The sequence below is a fragment of the Triturus cristatus genome, chromosome 3_2, assembly GCF_964204655.1.
Source record: "Triturus cristatus chromosome 3_2, aTriCri1.1, whole genome shotgun sequence".
Lineage (NCBI taxonomy): Eukaryota > Metazoa > Chordata > Amphibia > Caudata > Salamandridae > Triturus > Triturus cristatus.
The window spans coordinates 807,063,337-807,075,569 of NC_140584.1; the positions used below are offsets into that span (position 1 = coordinate 807,063,337).

At 48.4% G+C, this 12,233-nt stretch overlaps 1 protein-coding gene across 8 annotated transcripts in view; it reads right to left on the reverse strand.

The window, feature by feature from the left end:
* ABI2 (abl interactor 2) overlaps positions 1 to 12,233 on the reverse strand; it is a 741,358-nt gene that overhangs the window by 66,314 nt on the left and 662,811 nt on the right. The window lies entirely within an intron of this gene.

Sequence of the window (12,233 nt, forward strand, 5' to 3'; positions counted from 1 at the left end):
GCGCAGGGCCTCCTGACATAGGGTCCACGACCCCACCCAGCCCTGTTTGTTCCAGTACCACATGGCGGTGGTTTTGTCTGTGAACACCTGCACTACTCTTCCCTTGACAGAGGGAAGGAATGCCTTCAGTGCAAGTCGGATCGCCCGAAGCGCCAAAAGGTTGATATGGAGCCTGGACTCCCCCGGAGACCAGAGGCCTCTGATCTCCACCTCTCCCATGTGGCCGCCCCATCCCATGAGGGACGCATCAGTCACCACTGTGTGCTCCGGTTGGGGAAGGGAGAGGGATCTGCCATTGACCCAATGCCGGTTTGTGAGCCCCCGCTGCAATTGTTGTGAAGTACCCACCGAGATCTGGATGTAATTGGACAGGTTCCCCTGATGCTGCGCCCACTGGAACTTCAGGTCCCACTGCAGAGCCCACATATTCCATCTGGCATGATCGCCCAACAGGATGCAGGAGGCCATGAGGCCCTTGCGCCACCTCCGAGTGAAGACGCCATTCGTAATCCATCATGCACCTGCGGCTGAGTTCGTCTGCCCTGGCGTTCAGTGAACCTGCCAGGTGTTGAACCACCAGGGAAATGCCCTGATGTTCCAGCCATGTCCAGAGGCGCAGGGCCTCCTGACATAGGGTCCACGACCCCACCCAGCCCTGTTTGTTCCAGTACCACATGGCGGTGGTTTTGTCTGAACACCTGCACTACTCTTCCCTTGACAGAGGGAAGGAATGCCTTCAGTGCAAGTCGGATCGCCCGAAGCGCCAAAAGGTTGATATGGAGCCTGGACTCCCCCGGAGACCAGAGGCCTCTGATCTCCACCTCTCCCATGTGGCCGCCCCATCCCATGAGGGACGCATCAGTCACCACTGTGTGCTCCGGTTGGGGAAGGGAGAGGGATCTGCCATTGACCCAATGCCGGTTTGTGAGCCACCGCTGCAATTGTTGTGAAGTACCCACCGAGATCTGGATGTAATTGGACAGGTTCCCCTGATGCTGCGCCCACTGGAACTTCAGGTCCCACTGCAGAGCCCACATATTCCATCTGGCATGATCGCCCAACAGGATGCAGGAGGCCATGAGGCCCAAAAGCCTCAGGGTCATCCTGACCGAAAACCAGGATAGAGGCTGAAAGATCGGAATCAGAGCCTGGATATCCTGGACTCGCCGTTCAGGAGGATAGACCCGAAAGTGCGTCGTATCCAGAACCGCTCCGATGAAGAGGAGCTTCTGAGAGGGAATCAGGTGCGACTTCAGCACATTGATGGAGAACCCCAGCAAATGCAGTAGGTCGGCCGCAGTCTGGAGGTGGGAGACGACTGTCAGGGGCGAGCCCGCCTTCAACAGACAGTCGTCGAGATAGGGGGAAGAGGAACCCCTGATCTGCGCAGATGAGCTGCGACCACCGCTATCACTTTCGTGAACACCCGAGGGGCGCAGGTAACGCCAAAGGGGAGCAAGGTAAACTGAAAGTGCTCGTGGCCTACCATAAACCGCAGGTAAAGCCGGTGGGCCAGCAGGACGGGAATGTGGAAATATGCGAGTTGCAGGTCCAATGCTACCATCCAGTCTCCAGGATCGAGGGCAAACAAGACCTGAGCCAGAGTTAACATCTGGAGCTTCTCCTTCCAGAGGAAGCGATTGACGTCCATGAGGTCCTAGATAGGACGCAGGCCTTTGTCCTTCTTGGGCACCAGAAAGTAGTGGGGGTAACAACCACGTCCTACTTCTGGCGCAGGAACGCGCTCAATGGCCCCCTTGGCCAAAAGGGCCGCAACTTCCTGTTGAAGAAGTGCCAAGTGATCCCCCGACATGCGGTGGTACTGGGGTGGCATGGCTGGAGGGTAGTCTCGAAGGGGAGGGAGTAGCCCCTTCGGACTATTTGTAAAACCCACCTGTCCGAAGTGATGGTGCGCCAGTGGGGGAGGTGATGGCGAATCCTGACGCTCACTGGCGTTTGATGGGCCTGAAAAAACGGACTAGGAAGGTTTGGAGGCAGTGATGGGTGGAGGTGGACTGACACGCCCGCTGGCCCCCAGACCCGGCTCGGCGGGTCTCACGTCCGCGCTGAGACTGTTGCTACGCAGGCCTGTGGCTGTCATACGATGTGTCGGGGCGCCCCTCCATGGCCACAAAAGGAGCGAAAAGCAGAAGGCGGAGGAGGGCGCGTGGCGAAAGGCCCAGGGACTTGGCTGTAGCCAGCGAGTCCTTAAATCGCTACACACTATCTGTTTTGTTGCCGAAAAGGCGATAGCCATCAAAGGGCATGTCCATCAAAGTGTTCTGGACATCCCCAGAAAAACCAGTTGTCCTCAGCCAGGCGTGGCGACAGAGCGCCACCGTCGTGGAAATCGCCCTGCCAAGCGAGTCGGCGGTGTCAAGGCCACAACGAATAGTAAATTTGGCTGCATCCCTCCCTTCAGCAATAGCTTGAGAGAGCACTATTCGGGCCTCTTCTGGACATTGAGGCAGCATGCGCGCCACCATATCCCACACAGAGTGGGAATAACGGCCCAAGAGGCATGCGGTATTCACAGACCACAGCCCTGAACTGGCGGAAGAAAAAAATCTTCTTACCAAATTGTTCCAGTTTCTTGGATTCCCTGTCCGGTGGTGCAGTAGTGAATGAGCTCGGGGATGCAGAGGCTTGAACAACCAAGCTCTAAGGGGTGGGGTGTTGGGAAAGGAAAAGGGGGTCGCCCGGGCCGGGCAATGGCGTCGGGCCACGTTCCTATGCACAGGAGCCCCCGTGTTGGGCCTAGACCAGGTGCCCAAAAGAACGTCCGAAAGTGCATCGTTAATGGGCAGCAGTGGCTCCGAAGAGGTAGCTGCCGGCTGAAGCACTTCTGTCAGGAGGTTAGTCCTGACAGCCACTGTAGGGAGCTCGAGGTGAAGGCCCTCGGCCGCCCTATGCAACACCACTGCGTAACTTGCACCCTCCTCCGTAGCCACGGTACGAGGAGACAGATGGCCAAGGTCAGGAGATGTATCAAGACCACTAGCATCCCCCAACTCCTCTGCCCAGTCCGGGTCAAGCTCACATTGCGCTGTGAGAGGGTCCTCAGACACCTCCCAGTTCTCCCCTTCCTCCGTAGGCTTATAAACAGGCCGAAAATAAGAAATCCCCCATCGGCGTCGGAATCTGTGTCGAGCGACGCCGGTCCGGCGCCGTATCCACATCGGGGTTGAAACCGGAGGCGATGTTGTCCGATGGGCCGGGCGACGTGGCCTGTGGGGTCAACGTCAGCTGGCGTCAACCAGGCTTGGATCCATGGGGGTCCAGCGGCGCCGGCGCCAGAGCCAACAGTGATGCCGGAGCCGGAGCCGCAGACAGTAAAGGGCTAGAACCCCCAGTCGAGCCGGTGGGGCCCGACAGCCCAAAGAAGCAAGCCATGGCTGACTGAAATTCCTGCAGCTGAGCTGGAGTCGCCGACGGACCGGGAAACGACGGGTAGGCCGGCGACGACCGAGTAGGGTCCGCCGGAGTCGCAGGGGAGGGACCACCCGCACACTTAGCCGCAACAGGCGAGGGGAAGTCAGAAAGCGATGGCGCTTCTTCGACTTCTTGGAACGTTTCATCTTACCTGACCCAGAGTGCAAAGACTTTGATCCCGATCAACAGTGGTGGCGGCTCTGCGACCGGTCCCGCGACCTCCCACGGGATCTTGAGCGGCGTGGAGCCGACTGCCGGACTTCAAGCTACTTTCGGGACCGCTCCCGCAAAGTCTTCGGCGCCATCGCCCGGCAGTCAGAGCACGACTTGGGGTCGTGGTCGCGCTCCAGGCAGTAAAGACACACGCGGTGCGGGTCCGTCACTGACATCATGCGATGACAGTCCCTGCAGGTCTTGAAGCAGGGCATCCCTACGGCACCAGGAGTCGATCGACTCGAAAAAATAGACAAAAAGCTCCCTCCGGATCTGCGCCGGCTGGCGCGGAAAAAGATTCAACTGACGTAAGTGCGCAAGGGCGGCGTCTAAGTAGCTGCCGCGACGTCATCTCGGCGACCACAACGACGGATGCAGAGCTGCACGACCCCACCTTCTGACGCCCAGGGGTACTGCTGACGAAAACTTTCTGGATCCAGTTTGACGCCTGGGGGTAATTCTAAGGTAAGGAATCCATCACTAACATGTTTCTTTCAGATGTAGATATACTAACCTGGAATGTGAGGGGGTGGGAACAACCCGGAAATGGCATGCAGTGCTACAATACATACAGTGAAGGGAATACAGATAGTGCTCCTCCAGGAAACCCACATTGCCTAAGGTGAGGAGGACTGCTTACAAAGCGCTGGCGGGGGCAATGCTTTGGCACTAAATACTCTGAGTTTACAAGAGGGGCATCCATTAGGGTCCGTCTGGAGGTTTCCTTTCAGTCTACATCCGTGGAGGCAGATTCTGAGGGGTGCTATGTATTGGTAGAGGGACAATTGAATGGTATTAGGGACTGTCTACAACTCCAGACAAATCAAGTGAGAAGCGCTCAAGGTGGTAATCAGCTCACAGGTTTTTAATCGGTGGTTTCACACAGCAAATAAAAAATTGCAAAAGAAAAGCCTAGCCGTAATATAGCACAATAAACTTGGAACGCACAGTGCCCTACTGTTTCAGATGCCCAGAAATGACGCTGAAATCGGTTTGTTGTTGTCATCTGGTGAATTTGGGGGGTTGATGTTACAGCTTAGCAAATATATTTCTTTAATCTCCGCATTAAAAAATACCTTTCGACACACTGATTAAGAAAGGAAGACTGTTCTGTACATATACTTTCCAAGTGTAAGACTGGCACTGCACAGAAGGGGTCTTTATGGGGGTCTTTATGAGCTCAGTAAGAACCACCATCGTCTGCTGAAAGATCTAGGAATATAATGTGAAGATTTTCGGGTCTAAAAATGTGCCTGCTTAAATCAGGCTGAATTACATGACTGATAGAGCTTTTGCATCGAGTTTTTGGTTAATGTGAAAGTCCACGGAGTCATGTTATCACTTTGAAGATCACCAGGAAAGCAGATGTCACTCGCCAGCGATTCTCATGTCCCCTCCTAAATCCTGCCTCTTTCCCATCATTGTGATCCACTTACTACACACAGTTGTATACATCAGAATAGGGCCTCTCACGCCTTTTTTGCAACCCTTTCCTCTTCGTCTGCATTGTTCCTATCTCTTAATCCACCCTACTCCCACCTTTGCTCTTTCCTACCACTAGAAGGCCAGGTACCAAGATAGGTCCCAGCATGGGGTTAAAGAAACACCCTCTCTAGAGATTACAGGTCCCTGTGGTTCAGGAGAGAGTAGATTCCATCATTCTTACTGTCTCCAGTTAGTGCACTATCCACAAATGGGAGCTTAGGGGAAAAAAAAGGAGAACAGGTCGCCCCCCACTCAATAGCTACAACTCAACAACAGACCTGTTTTCAACTTGATATGTGAACACCAACACGATGTGCACCATATACTTTTAAAGGAACCGCATAACTTTACGTGTTCATGCAAGGAATAAGAATTATACTTCTGTCACTCAATTGCCTAAATCACTATTTATACTTAATTGTGATATGTGCTGTCTACTGATGCAGGATTTCCCTCAACGTGTATGTGGATGGGGAAATAAATCAAGAGAAAGAGGAAAAAAGGTGAGGAAAAGTAGACAGTGCCTCACGTGAGCTACACCAAGGGAGGTAACAGGCTGGTACTCGCCTGCAGCCTCAGGTTCTCATCATCAGCAACTGTCTACTTAAAAATTATGAAAAATTGTGAGGAAAAGTGAACCAAATGTGTTAAAATAAATTTAACAAGTGACCCGTAAAAAGAAAGACCGGGGTCTGACATAGAAACCCGGAGTGTCTCACTTTAAAAATGGGCTAGGCACACTGGCTGTATTAATTTATTCCTTGCTGTGTGTCTGCTCAAAATAAAATCAACATGTTTCATTGCCTTGTAGATTTTATGGCAAAATTTCATCAGGGCTAGGGTCAGCGTCCTCACTGCACCTTTTTCCTCCGTTATGTATACCGACTGGTTGCCTCAATTAGGCAAACACAAACCGGGGTTGCAGGTATGCCGAACAGCTCCCATTACTGCAATAAGTCAATCGATCTTGCAAAAGGTTACGGCCACAATTCGGTCCCAGTCCAGTTAGTGCACCTCAAAGGGTATTTCTTTCTTGCCTGCCTGCGTATTTTTGTAAAGGCTGTGGAACACTGTTGTGTTCTGTTCCCTATGAGGAATAAACTTGATGTCTCTTTTTTTTTTTTTTGTTGCGTTTTCATTTTTTTTCGTAACTCTTACACCATCACATTAATACAAATAAAGTTAGAATACAAGGACATTATTCAGTCTACTGTGTCGGTGTGCATATGCAAAACTCTGTCAATCTACTGGATGCAGGGTTTACACTAGTTCATGAGCTGCCTCAAAGTCCAAAACATGAAGTGACATCAGAACAGGAAGGGACTAGAGGCTCTACCATTGCCGCTGTAATGGGCAAAGTAACCAAGGTTACATAGCTGGCGATCTTCTCCATATTCTTAGCCTCATATACGTGTGTGCCCAGACGTTGAGGACATATATTGCCAAGTTCACCACTGTGAAGGACCAAGAATATCTACATTTAAAATGCTATGCCTCACAGACTGGTAAAGAAGTGTCCCTGGGATAAGGATACTGTTGTGATGAAGTGCACTTGACAGAAACATTTAAGACACCGGAATTCACAGCAATTACTTGCAGCTAAGGGAGGAATAAGTAAGCAACGGCAGAGGTTGGAGATGGGATAACAAATGTCACTGAAAGGAGGTTAGTCATGTGTGATTATCCCAGGACAGACAGTCACCGTTATCCAAGCCTAAATAAGGGAGCTAATCTTTGCACCAGACCAAGTAGCAAAGGTCATATGTTTTGAGCAGAATTTCAAGGAAGGCGCTGGAATAAAGAGAAAAATATATTATATATTTAGTGGTAGGTTGAGGAGACAGACCAAATGTATCATATAGCTGTAAAAGGACCACATTCCACGACAAACGTAGGAGATCTGACTGGTGCATTGGTTGACAGCCCGATGTGTGGCTCCAGAGAGGAGGAGGTTTTCTAATATGGGAATGGGGATCGAATATTTAATCACAGTCTTACTAGGATGAAAACCTAAGGCCAGATTTTTCCAACTGAAAAACATACAGCAGTATCATGCTTTCTTGGCAGGTTCTTGGATCCCTTCTGTTTCTGAAGGTACCAGATAAAGAACCTCTTCCCTTTGTTGGTGTATGGTGAATGAGTAAATGGAGACGAGGGATACAAATAATTTTGTGATGCGGGGATTGGCAAACATTCCTCGATGAGTGGTTCTGGCTTCAGCAAAAATGCAAAATTGATAATCAGCCTAAATTCCTGACTTTCTTGCTGATTTTGGGTCTTGACCACTTGACAATAAACCCACTAAGAAGCACTCTCTCTTAGAAGCTGAAGTCCTGGACATCAAGAGAGATCTCATTGATAAAGAGCACCTTAATGTTAAGGGAGAAATTCCCGACAACCTCAACCAACACTTAACTCAAAATTGAATACCTGAACGCCAACCTGGAACTGGAACACTTATTTAAATGTGTAAGTGTAAATGTAGTGCATTTATATAGCGCTCCGCACACCCCCGAAAGGGTCTCACAGGCGCTGTGCACATACCGCTGTGGAACCCTTCCTGGCCTTTCCCTGTGAAGTGGCCACTCCCGGGCACCCCCAAGGTGAAGCCAGGCATCCTAGCGCTTTTGGGGCCGTTGTGGAGATTAAGCAAGCTATTGCCCAGAGTTGCAGAGTGGGACCCATGATTAGAATAGGCACCGAGACGAGAATTATCGGGTCCGGGGAAATTGAGCCCAAGACCCGCCGAGGCGGGAATTGAACCCTGGTCCGGGGCAGACCTCTGCATCAGGGTCTGCCGCTCTAACCATTGAGCCACACTTCTCCGATGAAGTCCAGGGGGCCCGAGGTGGAGGTGGGAGTGTAACACCTTCTCAGGCCAAGGACAGAAGACTGCTTAAGAGTCCTGGAGATGGTAGACCGTGAAGATCCTAAGTCAAGTTCCCCAAGTCACTTATGACAGCTCTGGGAAGGCATTGCAAGACAAATAGCACACGTTTTTGCACAATGTAGATCCGGAACATAGATGAACCATGCCGGCATGGTGGCTCAAAATAAGCATGAGGAAAAGGCAATTCCTTAAGTTATAAGAAAAAAGAAAAAAAACGGGAGGAGGCACTTACTTATCTGAAGAATAATGCAATTGATATCAAGTTGATATCAAATGACTTAGAGTGGAGACAGAAACCCCAAGTAAACAATTATAATTTCATTAAGAAAAATGTGCTACAAGCAGCTGTTTTCAGGCATCCCCATCAGTGGTCCAGAAATAATTAACTGCATCCGACTGACCCTGAACAACGGGATGGGAGACTGGCTGTGTTTGGAATTCTTAAAAGTGCGGTGTGAGCATGACGGTGCTTATGTGCAGCCTATTAGAAGCCTCACTTACTTTTCATTATTTGCTTCACCGTGGCAAAAAACATTTTCTCACATCAAATGTATTATATGACTAATTTGGCTAACCAGATAAAAATCAATTGTTTCAAAAATATTAAAAAAACATTCATACAGCTTCGCACAGATCCAGCATACGCACGAAGATATTCTATTCTTTATGAGTATCGGCGAGAGAAGTAACCTAGACACTAAGGGTGCATACAAATTACAGCCGCCTCAAACCTCAGTCCTATGGATTCACAGATTGTGCTGATGCACACACTCAATATCCAAAATAGTATAAAAGTTATTAAGATGAACACAAAATTCAATAGGGCTCCTGATGTTTTAGTCTTCTTTTATTTCAATGTCTTCCATTCCCAACGCGTTTCGTCGCTATGGTAATCAACCGTGCGAAATTTTGACATACTCTATTTGCGTGTAACAAGATGGTGCTGAACGAAATCGAGCGTTCGGTATTATAACTTTGTTTTAATTTTAATATCTTTCTAGTAGGAACCACAGGTCGGTGGAATGTACTTACATTGAGCACTGAAAATGTGTTTCTTGTTCTTTTGTCCTTTTTGTAATGAGCATAGTATGTAGTCCTCATGCATGAGGCTTTCTAAGGGCTCGTCTTAAACTGTTATTTTGACCCCTTTTTACATTATTGGCATTACAATTATGGTTGTTTGTTACTTCCAGCCCTGAGGAAGTCGCACGGTTGATTACCATAGCGACGAAACGCGTTGGGAATGGAAGACATTGAAATAAAACATCAGGAGCCCTATTGAATTTTGTGTTCATCTTAATAACTTTTATACTATTTTGGATATTGAGTGTGTGCATCAGCACAATCTGTGAATCTGTTTTGTAAATTTGGGAAATTGGGTGTTTTTCCCACTGTTTGATGCACCACGTTACAACTAATCTGATAGAAAAATATATGTGTGTAAATTTGTAGGAGCGCCTTGTTCCATCACACCCCCCTCTATTTATCTCAGTCCTATGGACCCGAGGTGGCCAGTCATCCCAAGGCACCAGGGAGAACACGAGCTTTGCTCTCATTGGTTGGGCAGCAGGGGGGGGTAGCAAGTTGCGCGGACAAATGTGCTAATTACTCTTTGTTCCTAGTCAGGCATTCCTGACCCATCGGGCAGGGTGTTGGAGCCTCAGTCAGCCGGGCTTTGGAGGCGCTCTGGTGCTTTCTTGGGATGCTTCATTCCGAGTGCAGTGTGAAGGGAGGCATTCGGTCATCAGAGCACCAGTAACAGAGGTCTGAAATGCGACAACAAGTCCTCAGCAAAGGCACCGAATACCAGGATAATATGCCTGGATAACCTGCTTGTCAATAAGGCAGCAGAGGTAGAAATACATGACTGTAATACTAAGGGAACCGCACACACCAGCAGAACCACTGCACAATTAATTGGACCAGGAGGAATGGTGTGAATTAACAGTGCAAGGGCAAAATCCATCCCTCTAGGCAGGCACCTTTAATTTTATGGGAGGTCAGTGATCTCTTCTTAATTGGATTACTGACTCCTAAGGCTGAGGGCGCTTCTTTCCCCAACAACCCTCACTGCAATAACCCTATAACAGCGCACTTTACATACAAAAATAGCACATGCGCACTTAGAAAGGAAAAAAACACTAACGGGAATGGTTTGAAAAGTAAAGAAATCTGGCTTTATATAACGCAGATCATTAAGATACCGAGGCACTCTGAAGAACCGATTTCCCTCTAAATGCCTTTGCGCATTTTAGACTTGCATTTCAGTACTTGTGAACGTGCTAGGCTAAGCTCGCTATTATCAATGAAGGTATCACTCTGAGGGCGAAGAATGACAGACAGCTGTGCGGTCTGGGTGCAGAGACATATTGGTCAAGCGACTGGCCGTTCCAGGCATCAGGCGCTTCCCTGGGAGGTTGGGAGAGGGGAGACCCTATTGCTACTGAGGGCAGGTTTTGTAGCAGTGCAGCAGTTTCAAAGACACTACTGAGTTCCTTGTATACCCAGTTTCAGGCAACAAAAAAGTGGCAAGATATATCTGGTGACGTTATGTACCTGTTGCAGAGAGATCGGAGTTTTGTCTAGTGGCAGTTTTGACTCCTCTAAAGTAAGCACAGAGGGTTAATGTGTCTGCTGCAAGGAGCGTGTACTATGCAGATCACAGAACAGTATTTTATGTGCATAGCTCCAGGGCTTTAAGTGGGCCGTGTCTCAACGGTGCTGAGCACCGGCAGTTTGTTAAAGGGGGGTTCGAAATGGGTCTTTATCGAGCTCCGTTTTGTGGTATGGCACAGGCGGTCTGTTTTTTTTTTGGAATGCAGTGACAGCAGGCACATGGATGTGCGCTGCTCACACTGCTCACTTCTCACTAGTGGGGAGGTCATGATGTCATGCCAGGTGAGTGTTGTAGGGGGAGGAAAATCCTTTAAAGAGTAATTTTCTCTCTGGATTTCCCTTCGCTTTTTTAAACGCAGGAGCAGCAGCATTGTCGTGGAGAGTGGGCCGGGCCCTGATGGGGCTGACAGTTCTTAAATGAAGGTGCTAAGATGGGTCCTTATCTTACTCTCCATTTTTACCCTCAGGGTGAAAACAAATGTGAACTCTGCAGCAGTACCACTGCTCAAAGCCTTTAATGTGACTTAAGAGACTCGTAGTTCTTTCACAGTATAATTTCAGAACTGAAGCATTTTCAATCTTATATACAACGAAGCCATAGTTGCTGCTTATTTAGTTTTTTGCAACTAACAACCATTGACAAAGCCAATAGTCCGACTTGTTGTAGGTGTGATGTTAGTTGTGTCGTATCTGGATGCAATGACAAAAAAAACAAAATACCAGTCGTGCGGCACACTATGCTAAGCACAGATTTTTAGCGTAGGTGTTTTTAAGCCACGCCCTTAATTCGATCGGCCAGGCCCCTTTGAGAGACTCCCCAGTTTTTTCATCCCACTTAAAGCCCTGCATAGCTCAGTGGGTTACAGCTTTTGCCAGAGAGACCCTTTTGTTACTCTGCAGTTCATAAATAAATCATAATCTAGGTTAAAAAGTAATGGTTTTCCCAGTCTTTCATTATCTTAATTTTGTTAAAAATTGTTTATTTTGGAAGAAATAAATTATTAGTAAAGTCAACCCTAACCACTATGTTACGCTCTGAATCCGGAGTTTGTGCTTCCTCAGATCATTCACTCTCAAAAACATGACTACCTGTATGAATGAGATGTGAATCCTACATCTTGTAGCCCATTTGTCTTATGTAACATTTTCTATACAATGATTTCACACGTATGACTCCGTGTCTCTGTATGTGTGTGTGATGTAAAATGCTCTAACACCATACACTGGTATGAGGCGCTGTAAAACAAATTAAATACGTGCAAGAGAGGGGCTATCGGGAGATGAGAGGCATTGTTGGAGGGTGACAGATGAAATCATTGAAGAGCCCCAATAAAGGTTGCCATATCCTGTTGCACTGCAAAATCATCATTTACTATGCTTTAAAAACGAATGCAATTTAATATATAATGAAAAATGTGCTGTAGAATGTACCATTTAAAAAGTGGTCAGGCTCACTTGTTCACTATGCACCGTATGGGGGCTGGTCTGACAAATTTTACCAGGGCTGCTTCGGATTCCCAGTCCGGCCCTGATATTGAGTACACACTAAAAGTTTCCTTGGGAATGCATTCTGCACATTGCTTACCATTGGCTTTGT